An 18,444-nucleotide genomic window follows, 5' to 3' on the forward strand; every position below is an offset into this window, starting at 1 on the left:
TGTAGTTGGGCCATAATTGGAACTCACACCTTCTTCCAATTTAGGAACAATCTGGATGCCCAAGTAAGTAAAAGTATTCACTATTCTAAAATGGCAAGCATATGTTGGTGGTCTAGATCTCTCCTCTGAATTAAGGAGCATTATGGAGGATTTTGACTCATTTATTTTATAGCCAGATATACAGCCAAATTTTGGATTTGGTCCAGAAGGGTCGGAATTGATTCCTCCAAATTTTTAAGAAAGAGAATCACGTCATCGGCACAAAGAGCTATACGATGCTCAAGTCCTCCCATCTTTATACCTTTTAATCATTGTATGCTCCCTTACAGCAATATCAAGTGGTTCAATAGCGATTATGAATAAAAGGGGTCCCTCCCTGTTTACAGCCTGTCTACAGCCTCTTCTAATGCTTATCGTCTTAGAGATTATGTTAGTAATTATTTCTGCATAGGGGTCATTGTACCGAAGTTTCACCCAATTACAAAAGCTCTCTCCAAAACCAAAATGACCTAGGAGTTCAAATAAATAAGACCATTCCACCTTGTCAAAGGCCTTCTCAGCATCTAATGCCAAGAAAGCAGTATCTGGTGCTCCTTTCTGGTCATGTAGAATATTCAAAACCATTCTTACATTGTGGAATCCCTGATGGCCAATCATAAACCCATTTTGATCTTCCTTTATAATTGCTGGCAACAGGTGTTCTAGTCTTTTTGCAAACATTTTACACTATCTTTAAATCAGAGTTCAACAGGCTAATTGATCGCATATTATCACAGTTATGATTTGGTTGTCTGTGTTTCGGATGCAAAGTAATCACGGCTCCTCTCAAGATAGTTGGCAGTATCCTGTTTTGAATGGATTCCGAAAACATTTCTGAAACAGGTATTTTAAGTTTTGATTCAAACCTTTTGTAATCTCTATGCGCAGTCCGTCTGGTGCTGCTGCTTTTCCAGATTTCATATTCTTTATAGCCTCAGATATCTCCTCTGAGGTCAGTTTTGCCCCTAACTTCAGGTTTTCTTCTTCTGTAATTTTGGGGATATTGAGATTATCAAAAAAAGATGTAAGTTGATTTAATTGTCCACTGTCTGGTTCAGAACTGTATAATCTTTCATAGTAGTCCCTAGATATTCCATTTATTGCAATAGGATCTGTACCAGTGTCTCCCCCATCATTTTTAAGCATATTTATGGTTCTTTCAATTTGTAATTGTTTTATATGCCAGGCCAGAATCTTACCTGACTTCTCCCCTTGGTCAAAGATGGATTAAGTTTTAAGAGGTTAGCTGTGGCTGAAAAGGCATTTATACCCTTTTTCAAAAGGTAGTGAAATTAATATTATTTTCTTTGGTCGCCCCAGTTGGTCAGGGTCACCACAGCAGATCTGGTAGAGCTCCGGAGTGTTTTTATGTACCAGTTTTGTGCTGGATGCTTTTCCTGATGCAATTCCACTTTGTTGAATTGATATTCAGAAATGGTCTCCCAGCCAAGTACCAAAGAGGACCTGCTCTGGTTAGGTTACCTTCTGAGATCTGACCCGATCAGGTGTGCACAAAATGGTACGGCTTGTGCTGTGGGATTTGTTCTGAAGTTGTTGGGGGGGTTATAAATGGAAAAGAAAAGGAAAAAAGACTGTAATATGTGACATGATGAAGCTTTGAATAACAATAATTTCAATTTCAATTTGTTTTTATTTATATAACGCCAAATCACAACAACATTTCCTCAAGGCGTGTCACACAAGTAAATAAAGATATGTGTGAAAAAAAGTATGGCTGCTGTGGTGAAAAAGCACCAGTCTATATAACAATAATGTCTTTATTAGAATGAGTAAATTGACTGAAAGTTGGCTAATTTAAAGGGTGCATTTCCTTCAGTCAACACTGTTTTCTTTTTTTTTTTATACTAGATTATGAATCATTTCTTCCAAGTCTTTAACTTGTGCAGCCTTTGATATAGCTAATAAAAATTAAATGAGCCATAGTGCGTCTGAAAATCCACAATCAGAATGTCATGTCGGGATCTGACTTTGACACTGATGTGATAGTGACACGTCTCAATCAACATGAAATCAAACCAGGTGAAACACTTCAATATAAAAGGTTTATTATTATTGTGTATGAAACTGAAAGTATACAACTCTGGGTTCCACTACACTGCAAAGTGTATGTGAAGATTATAATTACAATTGAGGACACGCTATCCGTAGTACCGCTAAAATTAAATGACTGAACTTACCTACATGATCACATTTCTATTTTTTTTTTTTTTTTTTTGCCATTACATAATCTTTTATGTGTCCAGTGTCTATGTCCCATACTCATTTGCTGTCTTATGTCCATTTGCTTTTCTTTTATACACGGGTAAGGAGCTAACCAGGCTAGTTCTGCTAGCTGCTCGGTGCTGGCTGTAAACAGTGGACTTTTCAGGCTCAGAGTCTGTCCCTCTCATTGTGAATCACAGAATGCACCCTCCCACAACCCACCTGTCCACCATTTTGACATATTCCACATGAAACAACACTAAAACACCCAATTACAAATGTAAACAAATCCTTTCTTCTTGTCCACTTCAAAACACAGGCCAAACTGGCTCTGAATGTCCTTGTGAAGTGACAGAAATCGATATTCCCAGAAGACAACAAATTCTGAGCTTTTCAAGCAGCAGATGAAATCAGGCTAAATTCACCATGTTTGTGGCTTAATATCTCAGGGCATACGGCACCAAAAATAAAACACAATACACCAATGTTTTCAGAATTTTTTGTTTATACCTGAGGCCAAACAATATGGCCATCGGGTATTACGAAGACTTTGCGTCCGTCCGTCCGTCTGTACATCTGTCTGTGCTCAGCATAACTCCAGTCCTATTACTGCCAGGGTCTTCAAATTCACAGGGAACACTCTGGGGACACAGACCTTGGACAAGGTCAAAGATGGTGAATCTTGACCTATTTTAAGAGGTCAAAAGGTCACATTCTGTTTCCTATTTTTATGCTCATACGGCCGAGAGTATTTTAGCATTACGTTATATTTTTGAATAGTCTGCTCTTTTGACATTTCATTTCTCAAAGATATTCCCTTTAAACATTTTTATTACCTGTGACACAAAAAATAAAGAGCAGATCAAGGAGATGCTTGTGTTTGTGTGTGTGCAAGAGAGAGAGAGAGCAATGTGTACATGATATCTTGATAAATAGCGTATCATTATGAAATTTCATACGCAAGGTCACCTCAGGAAGACCTCAGGCCCATTTGGCATTGGGTGCATTATGAATGTGACTGTGGGTCTCTGAAACATTTTGTACATGATATCTTGAAAAAACACTTTGTGTATCAACACAAGGTTACCTCACTAATGTTCGGTGTTAGGTGCATTTTGATTGTCGTTGTGGACTCCAGGGTTCTGAGTGTCTAGTGTACACGGCAATAGCAAAAAGGACTTTTTAGACATAAGACATCTCAATGCACTTTACATATGTACAATAATAATAACAACAATAACAACAACCGCAATAGCAACATTTGCGATTGTGTAACTATGGGGGGATAGTAAGCACTGAAGTGGATTATGGATTTTCGGAGGTGGACATACCTGCAGAAATGCACATGAGAGGAGGACAATCAGGGAACAACAGGAGAGTGAAGAAGTAGAGATAGTGACATGAATTTTATGGTAAATTTTCACAAAGAGGGAGAGAGCCATGAGAGGGGTTTGGAGCAGAGAGAAGGAGAGAAAGAAACACTCAGTGCATCACAGGGCATCCCCTAGCAGGGCATCCCCTACCTATAGCAGCATTAAATTATAGATAGCTGAAGAAGCCTGGACAAGCTGTAAGTGTAAGGTACATCAAACAGGAATGTTTCATGGCTATACTCTTAAAGATGGAGAATTTCTGCTTCTCAAACACAAAGCAGAAGATTATAAAACAGGAGAGTAGTGTCAGCTGAAAGGCATTAACCCTGATTCTGCAGTACTTTAGGAAACTCTTGGAACCATAAGGAAATGAGATGTCTGTACAGTATGTGAGAAGTAGGATTTTAAATCCTTTGCACTGAGCAGGAGTACAAACACTGACACAGGAGAAATATGATCTCTTGGAAGTGCTGCCAATTATATGTATGACCATGTTTTGGACTACCTGAAGAATTGTTGGGACAACCTGATAACATGGAGAAAAGTAAGTAAATTCATGGACTAGTTCCATTTGAATCTTTTTCCTCCAGACAAAAGAGGAAAAAGACCATCCAGATTGTTACCAGCGCAAAGTTCAAAAGCCAGCATCTGTGATGGTATGAGGGTGTGTTAGTGCCCATGGCATGGGCAACTTACACATCCGTGATGGCGCCATCAGTGCTGAAAGTTACATCCAGGTTTTGGAGCAACACATGCTGCCATCCAAGCAACGTCTTTTTCAAGGACGTCCTTGCTTATTTCAGCAAGACAATACCAAGCCACATTCTGCACGTGTTACAACAGTGTGGCTTTGTAGTAAAAGAGTGCAGGTACTAGACTGGCCTGCCTGCAGTCCAGACCTGTTGCCCATTAAAAATGTGTGGCGCATTACGAAGTGCAAAATATGACAACGGAGACCCCAGACTGTTGAATAACTGAAGTCGTACATGGAGCAAGAATGGGAAAGAATTCCACCTACAAAGCTTCAACTATTAGTGTCCTCAGTTCCCAAACACTTATTGAGTGTTGTTAGAAGGAAAGGTGATGTAACACAGTGGTAAACATACCACTGTCCCAGCTTTGTTGAAACGTGTTGCAGGCATCCATTTCAAAATGAGCAACTATTTGCACAAAAACAAAAAATTTTATCAGTTTGAACATTAAATATCTTGTCTTTGTGGTGTATTCAAGTGAAGATAGGTTGAAGAGGATTTGCAAATCATTGTATTCTGTTTTTATTTACATTTTACAGAACGTCCCAACTTCATTGGAATTGGGGTTGTATATATGCATTCATTCACCTTCATGCGTGCATTAAGTTATTGAAGGTTAGTGGGTGCTGGATAAGTTATTAAAAATTACAAACAGTTGTGGTTGAAACCAAAATGTTGTTTGCCTCCTGAACACTGGCTATAACGTTTGCTCGATGTTCTACTCCACCCAGCTAACAAAGTTGCAATTGCAGGGAGAAACATGCCCACCATAATTCATCAAAACCACAGAACATACAGTAGTGTTCAGAATAATAGTAGTGCTATGTGACTAAAACGATTAATCCAGGTTTTGAGTATATTTCTTATTGTTACATGGGAAACAAGGTACCTGTTGGGGAAAGTGAGGAACACGGACCCACAACAGGGGGCGCAAATGAACGGACAATGAAGAAGTCAAATAACAAGGTTTTACTGTTGTGAATTCGCACAACAAACACAACAGATCACAATCGTAAGAATAAACCAATTCTACTGGTGACGTGTGGGCAGGCTCGACGATAGGAGACGTCCGTCCGAGTCGAACCGGAACCACCCGATTTCCTCTGCCACCGAACCCCGGGAATACTGGAGCCGCCAAGTCCCGAACTCCCAGGTGGCCACTGCCTCCGCTCGTCGGATCCGGTACTGCTGGCGAGGAACAGAAACAGTCAGATGTGGGTGCGGCTGCACCCAGCAACACGTAGGGTGGAAACACCACCTCCACCTCTAGTCACAAACAATATTGCAGTGAAGGGTACTTATCCGATATGGATCAAGTTCAGTCTTCAACTGTCTCAAGCACAAGCAAAAACAGGTTAGTCTTCAGAAATATGATGACTGGCTGAGTGCGTTACCTTCTTGGTAGAACGATATCTCGGCAGTGAGATGGAGATGCCGTCCAGCTGATATACCCCTCGGCTGATGACTGTCAGCTGTTTCAGGTGATGGGTGACGGCTGTCACCTGGGCTGCTCCTCTTCAGCGGCAGCGCCCTCCGGTGCCTGGAGCCCGCACTCCAGGCGGGGCGCCCTCTGGTGGTGGTGGGCCAGCAGTACCTCCTCTTCAGCGGCCCACACAACAGGACCTCCCCCTCAACGGGCGCCTCCTGGCGCCCGACCGGGCTTGTCCGGGTGGCGGCGGTAGAAGTCGGCCAGGAGGGCCGGGTCCAGGATGAAGCTCCTCTTCACCCAGGAGCGTTCTTCGGGGCCGTACCCCTCCCAGTCCACCAGGTATTGAAAACCCCGGCCCATCCGTCGGACATCCAGAAGCCGGCGCACGGTCCAAGCCGGCTCGCCATCGATGATCCGGGCAGGAGGTGGCGCCGGACCGGGAGTACAGAGGGGTGAAGTGTGATGTGGCTTGATCCTGGACACATGGAATACAGGATGGATCCGCAGTGAGGCCGGAAGCTGAAGCCTCACTGCGGCGGGATTGACGATCCGGAGGATTTTATATGGTCCTATGTATCGGTCTTTGAGTTTCGGGGAGGCTGCTTGCAGTGGTATGTCCTTGGTGGATAGCCACACTTCCTGCCCGGGGCGATACGTAGGGGCCGGGGCCCGCCGCCGGTCTGCATGGGCCTTAGCCCTCGCCCAGGCCCTCAACAAAGCAGAACGGGCGGCACGCCACACCCGACGGCACTTCCGTAGGTGGGCCTGGACCGAGGGCACGCCGACCTCTCCCTCAACCATTGGGAACAATGGGGGCTGATACCCCAAACACACCTCAAAAGGAGAGAGGCCGGTGGCTGACGACACTTGACTGTTGTGGGCGTACTCGATCCAGGCCAGATGAGTACTCCAGGCCGCCGGGTGCGCGGCTGTCACACAGCGTAGTGTCTGCTCCATCTCCTGGTTGGCCTGTTCTGCTTGCCCGTTGGTTTGGGGGTGATACCCGGACGAGAGACTGACCGTGGCCCCCAGTTCCCGGCAGAAACTCCTCCAGACGTGCGAGGAGAACTGGGGACCGCGATCGGAGACGATGTCTGAAGGTATCCCATGCAGCCGGACGACGTGGTGGACCAGGAGGTCCGCTGTCTCCTGGGCCGTTGGGAGCTTCGGGAGGGCCACGAAGTGGGCCGCCTTGGAGAAACGGTCCACTATCGTGAGGATGACGGTGTTTCCCTGGGACGGCGGGAGGCCCGTGACAAAATCCAGGCCGATGTGAGACCAGGGGCGATGAGGTACGGGCAGCGGCTGTAGCAAACCCGAGGACATGCGGTGGTCGGCTTTGCCCCTGGCGCAGGTGGTACAGGCCTGGATATAGTCCCGGACGTCGGTCTCCAGGGATGCCCACCAGAAGCGCTGCCGGACGACTGCCACGGTTCTACGCACCCCAGGATGACAGGAGAGCTTCGAACTGTGACAGAAGTCCAGGACCGCAGCCCTAGCTTCTGGTGGGACGTAGAGCCTGTTCTTCGGCCCGGTTCCGGGGTCCGGGCTTCGTGCCAGGGCCTCCCGGACGGTCTTCTCCACGTCCCAGGTGAGGGTGGCCACGATAGTGGACTCCGGGATGATGGGATCCGGGGGATCCGACGGCTCCGTTTTGACCTCTTCTTCATGTACCCGGGACAAGGCATCCGACCTCTGGTTCTTGGTCCCGGGACGGTAGGTGATCCGGAAGTCAAAACGGCCGAAGAACAGTGACCAGCGGGCTTGCCTGGGATTCAGCCGCTTGGCGGTCCTGATATACTCCAGGTTCCGGTGGTCAGTGAAAACCGTGAATGGCACGGACGTTCCCTCCAACAGATGTCTCCACTCCTCAAGAGCCTCTTTCACCGCAAGGAGCTCTCGATTGCCGACGTCATAGTTCCGTTCGGCCGGGGTCAACCTGCGGGAAAAATAGGCACACGGGTGAAGGACCTTATCGGTCTTCCCGCTCTGGGACAGCACGGCTCCTATCCCTGAGTCCGAGGCGTCCACTTCAACCACTAACTGGCGACTAGGATCGGGCTGCACCAGAACGGGTGCAGACGAGAACCGACGTTTCAACTCCTTGAACGCGGCATCGCAACGATCCGACCAGGTGAAGGGAACTTTTGGAGAGGTCAGGGCTGTCAGGGGGCTAACTACCTGACTGTAGCCCTTGATGAACCTCCTATAGAAATTAGCAAAACCGAGGAACTGTTGCAGCTTCCTACGGCTTGTGGGTTGGGGCCAGTCTCTCACCGCCGCAACCTTGGCCGGATCAGGAGCGACGGAGTTGGAGGAGATGATGAACCCCAGGAAGGACAAAGACGTGCGGTGGAACTCGCACTTCTCGCCCTTCACAAACAGTCGGTTCTCCAACAACCGCTGAAGGACCTGACGTACATGCCTAACATGGGTCTCAGGGTCCGGAGAAAAGATGAGTATATCGTCTAGGTATACGAAGACGAACCGGTGCAGGAAATCCCGCAAGACATCATTAACCAACGCTTGGAAAGTCGCGGGAGCGTTGGTGAGACCGAACGGCATGACCAGGTACTCAAAGTGACCTAACGGGGTGTTAAATGCCGTCTTCCACTCGTCTCCCTTCCGGATCCGAACCAGGTGATACGCATTTCTAAGATCGAGCTTCGTGAATATTCGGGCTCCATGCAGGGGCGTGAACACTGAATCCAACAGGGGCAACGGGTATCGATTGCGAACCGTGATCTCGTTCAGCCCCCTATAATCAATGCATGGGCGAAGTCCGCCGTCTTTCTTACCCACAAAAAAGAAACCTGCGCCCATCGGGGAGGTGGAATGTTGGGAAGGTGTCGTAACACGGACCCACAACAGGGGGCGCTAATGAACGGACAATGGATAAGGGAAGGAGTAACAATTTAATGTTGCACAAGAACACAACGTAAAATAAACAAAGGTACTGCCAATCACACACAAGAGGATTGCGGGCAGGCTCGAAGATAGGAGACCTCAGATGAACGAAGAGCCGGGACCCACACCGCTTCTACCACCAACGGCCTGAAGAACACCGAAGCCGCCAAGCCCCGAGTCCCCAGGTGGTCTCTGTCCTCCGTTGTCGGCCCTGGTACTGCTGGCAGAAAAAACAGAAGGTAGTGAGTGTGAATCCTCACACCCAGCAACCTTGATTATTGATTCTTGTGGAGGGAGAGCCTCCACCTCCAATCATACACACGTGCAGCTCCGAAAATCCAGTCAAGGAAATACCACCAGGAAAAAACAGCTGCAAAACAGATCAGGTTATTATTTGACGTATAAGTCAGCAGAGAGATTACCTTGTATCGTAGGAGATTTCTCGGCGAGGAGGTGGAGTCGCCACCCGGCCTTTATGGTGATGGTGATGATGAGATGATGAGTGACAGCTGGTGTTGAGGATGATTGACGGCTGTCACTCCCAGTGGTTCTGGCGCCCTCTTGTGCTTGAAGCCCGCACTCCAAGCAGGGCGCCATCCGGTGGTGGTGAGCCAGCAGTACCTCCTCTTCAGCGGCCCACACAACATGGAATTCCGGATCAACCCGGCGGCTAACGAGTCCCGGATGTAGGTCTCCATTGATTCGCGCTCAGGCCGTGAGAGGTTGTACAGCCTGCTGGACGGGAACTCACTGCCCGGAACCAAATCAATGGCGCAATCATAAGGACGGTGGGGTGGAAGGGTGAGCACCAGATCCTTGCTGAACACGTCAACCAGGTCATGGTACTCCATCGGCACCGCCCCCAGATTGGGCGGGACTCTGACCTCCTCCTTAGCCTGGGAGCCGGGAGGAACCGAGGAACCTAAACATACCCGATGGCAGGTCTCGCTCCACTGCACCACTACCCCGGACGGCCAATCGATCCGGGGATTGTGCTTTAACATCCAAGGAAACCCCAAAACCACACGGGAGGTAGCAGGAGTCACAAAAAACTCAATTTCCTCCCGGTGATTTCCTGACACCACCAGAGTTACAGGTGGTGTCTTATGCGTGATTGGAGGGAGTAGGGAGCCATCTAGCGCCCGCACCTGCACAGGCGAGGTGAGCGCCACCAGAGGGGGCCCTACCTCCCTAGCCCATCTGCTGTCCAACAGATTCCCCTCCGAGCCTGTGTCCACCAGTGCTGGGGCCTTCAGGGTTGAGTCCTCATAAAGGATCGTAACTGGGAGTCGTGTGGCGATGTGGGTGTGTCCCACGTGAATGTCTTGGCCCACCCCTAGCCCAGTCTCTAGGGGCGGGCGTTGGTGTTTAACCGCTCGGGGCAGTCTCTTACGTGGTGCGCTATCGAGCCACAAACAAAACAAGCTCCGTGGGCCTGCCTCCTCTGTGCACCTGGTGCCCTAAATGTTGCCCTACTCGTGTCCATAGCTTCGTCAGCAGGGGGAGCTGTGGCCCACGGAGCGCAGGGGCCGTGGAGCGTGGGGAAGGCGGAGCGCGGTCGGAACCGGAAGGGAGAGGGACGGCGCGTGCCCGGCCACGCCCTTCGTCTCGTTCCCGCCGACGTTCTTCTAACCGGTTGTCTAGTCGTATGACAAGATCGATGAGCCCATCTAAATCCCGCGGTTCGTCCTTAGCCACCAGGTGCTCCTTAAGAACCAATGACAGTCCGTTTACAAAGGCGGCGCGAAGGGCAGTGCTATTCCAGCCGGACCTCGCAGCCGCGATGCGGAAGTCGACTGCAATAGGCAGCTGCGCTCCGACGCCCCTGTCTCATTGACAGTAGCACAGCTGAAGCGGTTTCTCCTCTATTAGGGTGATCGAACACGGTTCTGAACTCCCTCACAAACCCATCATATGTCTGAAGGAGCCGTGAATTCTGCTCCCAGAGCGCTGTAGCCCAAGCGCGTGCCTCGCCGCGAAGCAGGTTTATTACATAAGCTACCTTGCTAGCATCGGTCGCGTACATAACTGGACGCTGTGCGAAGACGAGCGAACACTGCATGAGGAAATCCGCGCACGTCTCCACACAGCCTCCATACGGCTCTGGGGGGCTTATGTATGCTTCCGGGGAAGGTGGGAGGGGTCGTTGAACGACCAGTGGAACGTCAATGTTACGCACAGGGTCTACGGGAGGGAGAGCCGCTTCTACCTGCGCGGCGAGAGCCTCCACCCTGCGCTTAAGGAGGACGTTCTGCTCGGTCATCAAATCTAACCGAGTCGTGAAAGCGGTGAGGATCCGCTGCAACTCACCGATTACCCCTCCTGCGGACACCTGCGCGTCCTGTTCTTCCATTGGCCGTTCAACAGCCGGTTGACGCCCCTCGGGATCCATGACGTTGGCCGAGATATCCTGTTGGGGAAAGTGAGGAACACGGACCCACAACAGGGGGCGCAAATGAACGGACAATGAAGAAGTCAAATAACAAGGTTTTACTGTTGTGAATTCGCACAACAAACACAACAGATCACAATTGTAAGAATAAACCAATTCTACTGGTGACGTGTGGGCAGGCTCGACGATAGGAGACGTCCGTCCGAGTCGAACCGGAACCACCCGATTTCCTCTGCCACCGAACCCCGGGAATACTGGAGCCGCCAAGTCCCGAACTCCCAGGTGGCCACTGCCTCCGCTCGTCGGATCCGGTACTGCTGGCGAGGAACAGAAACAGTCAGATGTGGGTGCGGCTGCACCCAGCAACACGTAGGGTGGAAACACCACCTCCACCTCTAGTCACAAACAATATTGCAGTGAAGGGTACTTATCCGATATGGATCAAGTTCAGTCTTCAACTGTCTCAAGCACAAGCAAAAACAGGTTAGTCTTCAGAAATATGATGACTGGCTGAGTGCGTTACCTTCTTGGTAGAACGATATCTCGGCAGTGAGATGGAGATGCCGTCCAGCTGATATACCCCTCGGCTGATGACTGTCAGCTGTTTCAGGTGATGGGTGACGGCTGTCACCTGGGCTGCTCCTCTTCAGCCCGCACTCCAGGCGGGGCGCCCTCTGGTGGTGGTGGGCCAGCAGTACCTCCTCTTCAGCGGCCCACACAACAGTACCAGTAGATTCAGTAGATTCTCACAAATCCGACAAGACCATGCATTCATGATATGCACACTCTTAAAGCTATGAAATTGGGCTATTAGAAAAAAAAAATAGAAAAGGGGGTGTTCACAATAATAGTAGTGTGGCATTCAGTCAGTGAGTTCGTCAGTTTTGTGGAACAAACAGGTGTGAATCAGGTGTCCCCTATTTAAGGATGAAGTCAGCACCTGTTGAACATGCTTTTCTCTTTGAAAGCCTGAGGAAAATGGGACGTTCAAGACATTGTTCAGAAGAACAACGTAGTTTGATTTAAAAAGTTGATTGGAAAGGGGAAAACTTATACACAGGTGCAAAAAATTATAGGCTGTTCATCTAGAGTGGTCTCCAATGCTTTAAAATGGACAAAAAAACCAGAGATGCATGGAAGATAATGGAAAACAACCATCAAAATGGATAGAAGAATAACCAGAATGGCAAAGGCTCACCCATTGATCTGCTCCAGGATGATCAAAGACAGTCTGGAGTTACCTGTAAATGCTGTGACAGTTAGAAAGACGCCTGTGTGAAGCTAATTTATTTACAAGAATCCCCCACAAAGTCCCTCTGTTAAATAAAAGACATGTGCAGAAGAGGTTACAATTTGCCAAAGAGCACATCAACTGGCCTAAAGAGAAATGGAGGAATATTTTGTGGACTGATGAGAGTAAAATTGTTCTTTTTGGGTCCAAGGGCCGTAGACAGTTTGTGAGATGACCCCTAAACTCTGAATTCAAGCCACAGTTCACAGTGAAGACAGTGAAGCATGGTGGTGCAAGCATCATGATATGGGCATGTTTCTCCTACTATGGTGTTGGGCCTATCTCGCATACCAGGTATCATGGATCAGTTTGGATATGTCAAAATACTTGAAGAGGTCATGTTGCCTTATGCTGAAGAGGACATGCCCTTGAAATGGGTGTTTCAACAAGACAATGACCCCAAGCACACTAGTAAACGGTAAACGAGCAAAATCTTGGTTCCAAATCAACAAAATTAATGCCTTGCAGATGTGAAGAAATCATGAAAAACTGTGGCTATACAACTAAATACTAGTTTAGTGATTCACAGGATTGCTAAAAAAAAGCAGTTTGAACATAATTTTGAGTTTGTAGCATCAACAGCAGATGCTACTATTATTGTGAACACCCCCTTTTCTACTTTTTTTGCTAATAGCCCAATTTCATAGCCTTAAGAGTGTGCATATCATGAATGCTTGGTCTTGTTGGATTTGTGAGAATCTACTGAATCTACTGGTACCTTGTTTCCCATGTAACAATAATTATTCTGAACACTACTGTATAAATGGGGATTGGTTTAAACCTTTCATTGTTACAGCTACCTAACTAGAAACACTGCAATATTTCGGAACCTCCTTCGGACATTCCTTCCATCCATCTCTGCATTTGAATACTTAGTATGTACTAATGGCACAATTTGTGCGTACTATCCCGCCGCCATTTTACCTGTCCTTTGACTTGGATATTTACACAACACACAAGCCATGAAAATTTCACTATTCCTGATATATAATTGTGCAGTGCCACAGCACCTTGGATGCTGCTACCATTTTTTTATGTATGTCCGCTGTCTTTTTTTTCCCCCCAGGAATTGCTTCCGATTACCAGGCTCTAGCTACATCATGGGATTGTGTAGTGTAGTCTATTTGCACACAATGGAGGCAGGAGATCAACCAGGTACCATTCAGCTACCACTAAATGCTTCCTGAGTCACCCTACGGATTGTGATCTACTACTTTTTCCTACTATCCAGTATGCTATGTGAGTATATTGGTGTAGTCTGTATAAAAAATAAGTTGCTGTGCTGAATGAGGCCTCAGTGTGTCAAATAATTCTAAATGTTCCAGTTTGTTTGCCCCCTCTAGTGTTCAAACATATTAAAACATGAGTGAATGCAAAGTTTTGATTTTCATATTTAAAGGATACAGTCAGTGCAGGCTCTGTATGTACATATCTTGTGTAATAGCAGGGTATTCATCAAAGGTATGACATGCCTGAAATTGCACATGAAAACTGTTTCGTGTAGCAACAGTCAATAAGTAGAGGATTATTCTCATACCACTTTTACTTTATCTTGCTTGTTATTGAAATAAACGCATTTCAAGGCAGAACGTTTCAGCTGACCCGCCAACATATAGAAATATTTAAGTCAATAACACTGTGAAAAGTGATACGATGTGATCAGCCAAAGACCAAAGACATTCACGTGTTTCTAGTTGTATCCATCTCAGCCAGAAGTGGAAAACACCAGCTTCTGTGAGTAAAAGTCCTACTACATATTTCTTTGATCTGCCCACTAAACCAGTTGATCGCAATTAGTTCAACTCTTCAGGCAGATAGATGAGCTAATCAGCTGTATCACCTGTTTTAGTTGCACAAATAGAAGCAACACGGTAGGACTTTTACTGACTGAAGTCGAGGTTTTCTACCGCTTGTCTCAGCATTTAGCATGAAACTCAGAGCAGCGCAGACATGATCAGACATGATCAGGGAGGACTACATCGCCCGCAACTGCAGAACACAACAGAGGACAGTAACACTTACCACAGTGTTGTAACGTCTTTCTTTCATGCTAATTCTCACAATTCCTCATAGTCACCTGGAAAATAATTTCAGCTTTCCACATGATCAGATTTGTAGTGGTTTTAGCTCAGAAAAGGAGAAAGCAAACAAGGCTTTTGTGATGGCATCCATTTGTCCCTTAGCAAGTGTTTGTGGAGAACCAGCTGAGTGGTTGTCAAGGGCCTGTGATGTCATCACTTCGGAGCTCTAGATTTCAGCTGCCCCTGCTTAAAATGCTTTTATTTGGTGATAGTTGTGGATAGGTACATTTTTGTTAGGTTTTGTAGCTGGGGGCAGATGCAGTGAGCTTTGTGCTTTGGGGAAAAAGACCTGCACTACAGAGTGTGTTGTTAGTGTGAAGTCCCTGTCAAACTGGCGGCTGTTATTATTGTTTTGTGCTTTTCGCAAGACAATAATATGTTTTTGTTTTTGTTTATGTTTTGGCGCATAAACAGGTTGGTTTATGCGCCTTTTTCTCTACTAGGGGAGGTGATGGTCTAGTGGTTAAGGTGTTGGGCTTGTAGACCAGAAGATCCTCGGTTCAAATCCCCACCTGACTGGAAAATCACTAAGGGCCCTTGGGCAAGGTCCTTAATCCCCTATTGCTCCCGGTGTGTAGTGAGTACCTTGTATGGCAGCACCCTGACATCGGGGTGAATGTGAGGCATAATTGTAAAGCGCTTTGAGTGTCTGATGCAGATGGAAAAGCGCTATTTAAATGCAGTCCATTTACCATTTTCATCATGCGCTTATGGTACGGTGTTGAAAATGACGAAGAATTATCAAGACTCTTGAGTGAACAATTTATGAAACATTGTGATTGTGAAACATGATTATAAACATCATAATGGAATAATAAATCAATTGTAGTGGTTCCTAATTGAGAATCTGCTTTTATTTACAATTTGTCCAATGAAATTTAAGTCATTTTAGTTTTGGCCTCCTTCACACAGTGGCTATTTTAACAGGGACCTTATTGCTGTTGTTGGCTCACTTGACCTCATTGTTCTGTATTTCATGTAAACCAACTGTGGTGTCTTTTTATTGTTTCAAAACATGGGAAGTGTTAGAACAAATGAATCAAAAAGACTTGGGTTTGACTTGTAGCTTGTGTCTGTGAAATATTAAAGAGCATATGAATCTAAACGTGCACACACATTGTATCTCATGCTCACAATATAGCAATTTGTGTGCATGAGTTACATATGCAGAAGGGGTCAGCTTCTTTCTAATTGTTAAAAAGCCCATCTTAAGGTTGGTGTTTTTTCTTTTTAACCATGTAAATTTATTTATTTATTTGTTTATTCCCTTGTCATTTATTGACAACTACCTTTTTCAAACCGATTGACCATACAGTACCAGACTCTTTATATTTATAAATGATTGATGGAAAAGAAGTCCAAGACATATTCTGAAACTTGGAAATGTTCAAGTACCCTATGTTTTTTTTTTTTTTTTTTTAATAGGAAACTGCCTGTGATCATTTGTATGGAAAAAACAATCCTCATGTTTAGTTTGTCCAATTACTTCTGGGGTCTGAATATGAAGCCACTACATAAACAAGAGTCATCAGGAGATGACATATTTCCCCCGGCCTCAGCAAATCAGTAATAAAAAGTGTCGGGGGATCACCCAAGAGCGCTCTTATACTAAATATGAATGAAATTGGTCAACTGGTTCTTGAGATATCGTACTAATGAGGGTGACAATGACAATATCTTGAATATCACGCTGTGACCTTGAAATTGACCCAAAGGCCACTCTAATCATCTGGTGTCTGGGAACACCCAAGTACACATTTATGCTAAATATGAATGAAATTGGTCAACTGGTTGTTGAAATATCGCACTAACAAGGATGGCAATGGCAATATATTGAATATCTTGCTGTGACCATGAAATTGACCTCAAGATCACTGTAATTGACTGGTGTCAGGGGATCACCCAAGTACACATTTATGCTAAATATGAATGTAATTGGTCAACTGGTTCTTGAGATCTCATGCTAACAAACAAAAACTGATAGACGGCCAGACATGCTGATTGCTTTATTCCCCAGATATTTTATCCCTCTGCTATTTCATATCAGGGGGATAAAAAAAAGAGGGGATGTAATTCCTAAATGCTTAATACAATGTTTTTGAAATCTTTTGAATTTAATCTAGCAGTGGACACTACAGTTACATCTTGATTAATTGTATCTCCATTGTGGTGTACAGAGGCAAAATTACAAAGAAATTGTCACTGTCCAAATACTTACAGACCTGAATGTAAATCCTGTACAGGCCCCGAGGCACCACACACACCGTAGCATGAAGCGGATGAGTGGTCACTCACACAAAATGTTCAGTCAAAAAAATTTCAGTTGCACCCATGGTTGGCCCTCGAGTTTTTTCACAAATCACTGGTGGAGAGTCCCAAGGTAACAGTAGATTCTCAGTAGTGCTACACTTCATTGTGGCACTTCAACAGGTTGGTTTATGCGCCTTTTTCTGTAATTTAAATTAATGTTGCAATTTGTTGATGAAAACTAATTGTGGCATAACAGCAATTTAAAAAGTCCTCATTTCATGTGTAACTTATGATTAATCGCTGCCACTTAAAGCTGCATGCTCCACTGTATTGTACCCTGGCCAGAAGAAAGTACTGCCCCAGGAATACTGTCTGAAATAGTAACTGATAAATCAGAATTTGTTCTGTGGTTCCTGTGGTACAACAATATGTAGTACAGCCTGAGATCTGGTACTAGTCGCTTAGTACAGTCCAAGTCTTGAAAAAGCAGTGATGTGGATCCAGCACAGCCGCTGCAGATGCTTGAACTTCTGATGATTAATAAAGTAATACTTTTGCCTCAAAGTCAAATGTGGTTTTAACCACCAGAAGAAGATGTTCTTCATGGGACAGAGTGCTCATTCAGTTATTCTCTCAGCTGTGAAGAAAAAAAAAAGTTTCTCTGTTAGAAATTAACTGAATAATCTTGAAGTTTAATTGTTTTAAATTTCATAATAAAAGAGATGGTTCTTTCATGATAGGTCATACGTCTGTCAAGATCCAAAGCACTTCAGATACAGGGTTTAATCACATGATTTGTGTAATCCTAAAGAGAAAAATATGTAAATTTTCATTAGAATCAAACTGAAATATGAAATTCCAACATTTAATTATGTTTCTGAGTTGAAATAAAAATTCAAGTATATTGGGTAAGTGTGTAGATTTTTTTTTTCCCTGTTGTTTTCAGGAACAGCACACATGCCACTATTTATTCACCAAAGGGAAAAAAATAAATCAGATGGGAGGCTCTGCTTTAACTCAGCCACATGGGGTGTGCAGCCAGTACATTCTGAGTGCCGGTCCCAAGCCCGGATAAATGAGGAGGGTTGCGTCAGGAAGGGTATCCGGCGTAAAACAACGGGTTAACAACGTCCGCCACCGGTGCTATTGCCCAACAGGGTGCCGGTGGAAATTGGGCTACTGCTGGGCGAAGACGACGAAGAAGAGGAGGAAAACGTTGCCATGAACAGCGGGAGAAGAAGAAAACTAGAAGGGTGGAAATGAGAATGGGGACTTTGAATGTTGGTAGTATGACTGGTAAAGGGAGAGAGCTGGCTGATATGATGGAGAGGAGAAAGGTAGACATATTGTGTGTGCAAGAGACCAAGTGGAAGGGAAGTAAGAGCAGGAGCATCGGCGGTGGGTACAAGTTGTTGTACCATGGTGAGGACAGGAAGAGAAATGGTGTTGGGGTCATTTTAAAGGAAGAGTATGTTAAAAGTGTGTTGGAGGTTAAGCGAGTGTCTGACAGGGTGATGAGTGTGAAGTTGGAAATTGAAGGGGTGATGATGAATATCATCAGTGCATATGCCCCACAGGTAGGTTGTGAGATGAAGGAGAAAGAAGATTTCTGGAGTGTGTTAGATGAGGTGGTGGAGAGTGTGCCCAAGCATGAAAGAGTTGGTGAAGGGAACAGAGGTGATGAGGAAGTAATGGGTAGATATGGTA

At 45.8% G+C, this 18,444-nt stretch overlaps 1 protein-coding gene across 1 annotated transcript in view; it reads left to right on the plus strand.

Annotated features, from left to right (window-relative positions):
* Positions 1–14,974, plus strand: part of sirt3 (sirtuin 3) — a 28,124-nt gene extending 13,150 nt beyond the window's left edge. Inside the window, exon 9 of the transcript XR_004566493.1 lies at positions 13,473–14,974. The gene's annotated coding sequence lies outside the window, so the exon portion shown is untranslated. The remainder of the gene's footprint in view (positions 1–13,472) is intronic.
* The last annotated feature ends 3,470 nt before the right edge of the window (positions 14,975–18,444 follow it).

The sequence above is a fragment of the Thalassophryne amazonica genome, chromosome 2, assembly GCF_902500255.1.
Source record: "Thalassophryne amazonica chromosome 2, fThaAma1.1, whole genome shotgun sequence".
In the NCBI taxonomy this organism is placed as follows: domain Eukaryota; kingdom Metazoa; phylum Chordata; class Actinopteri; order Batrachoidiformes; family Batrachoididae; genus Thalassophryne; species Thalassophryne amazonica.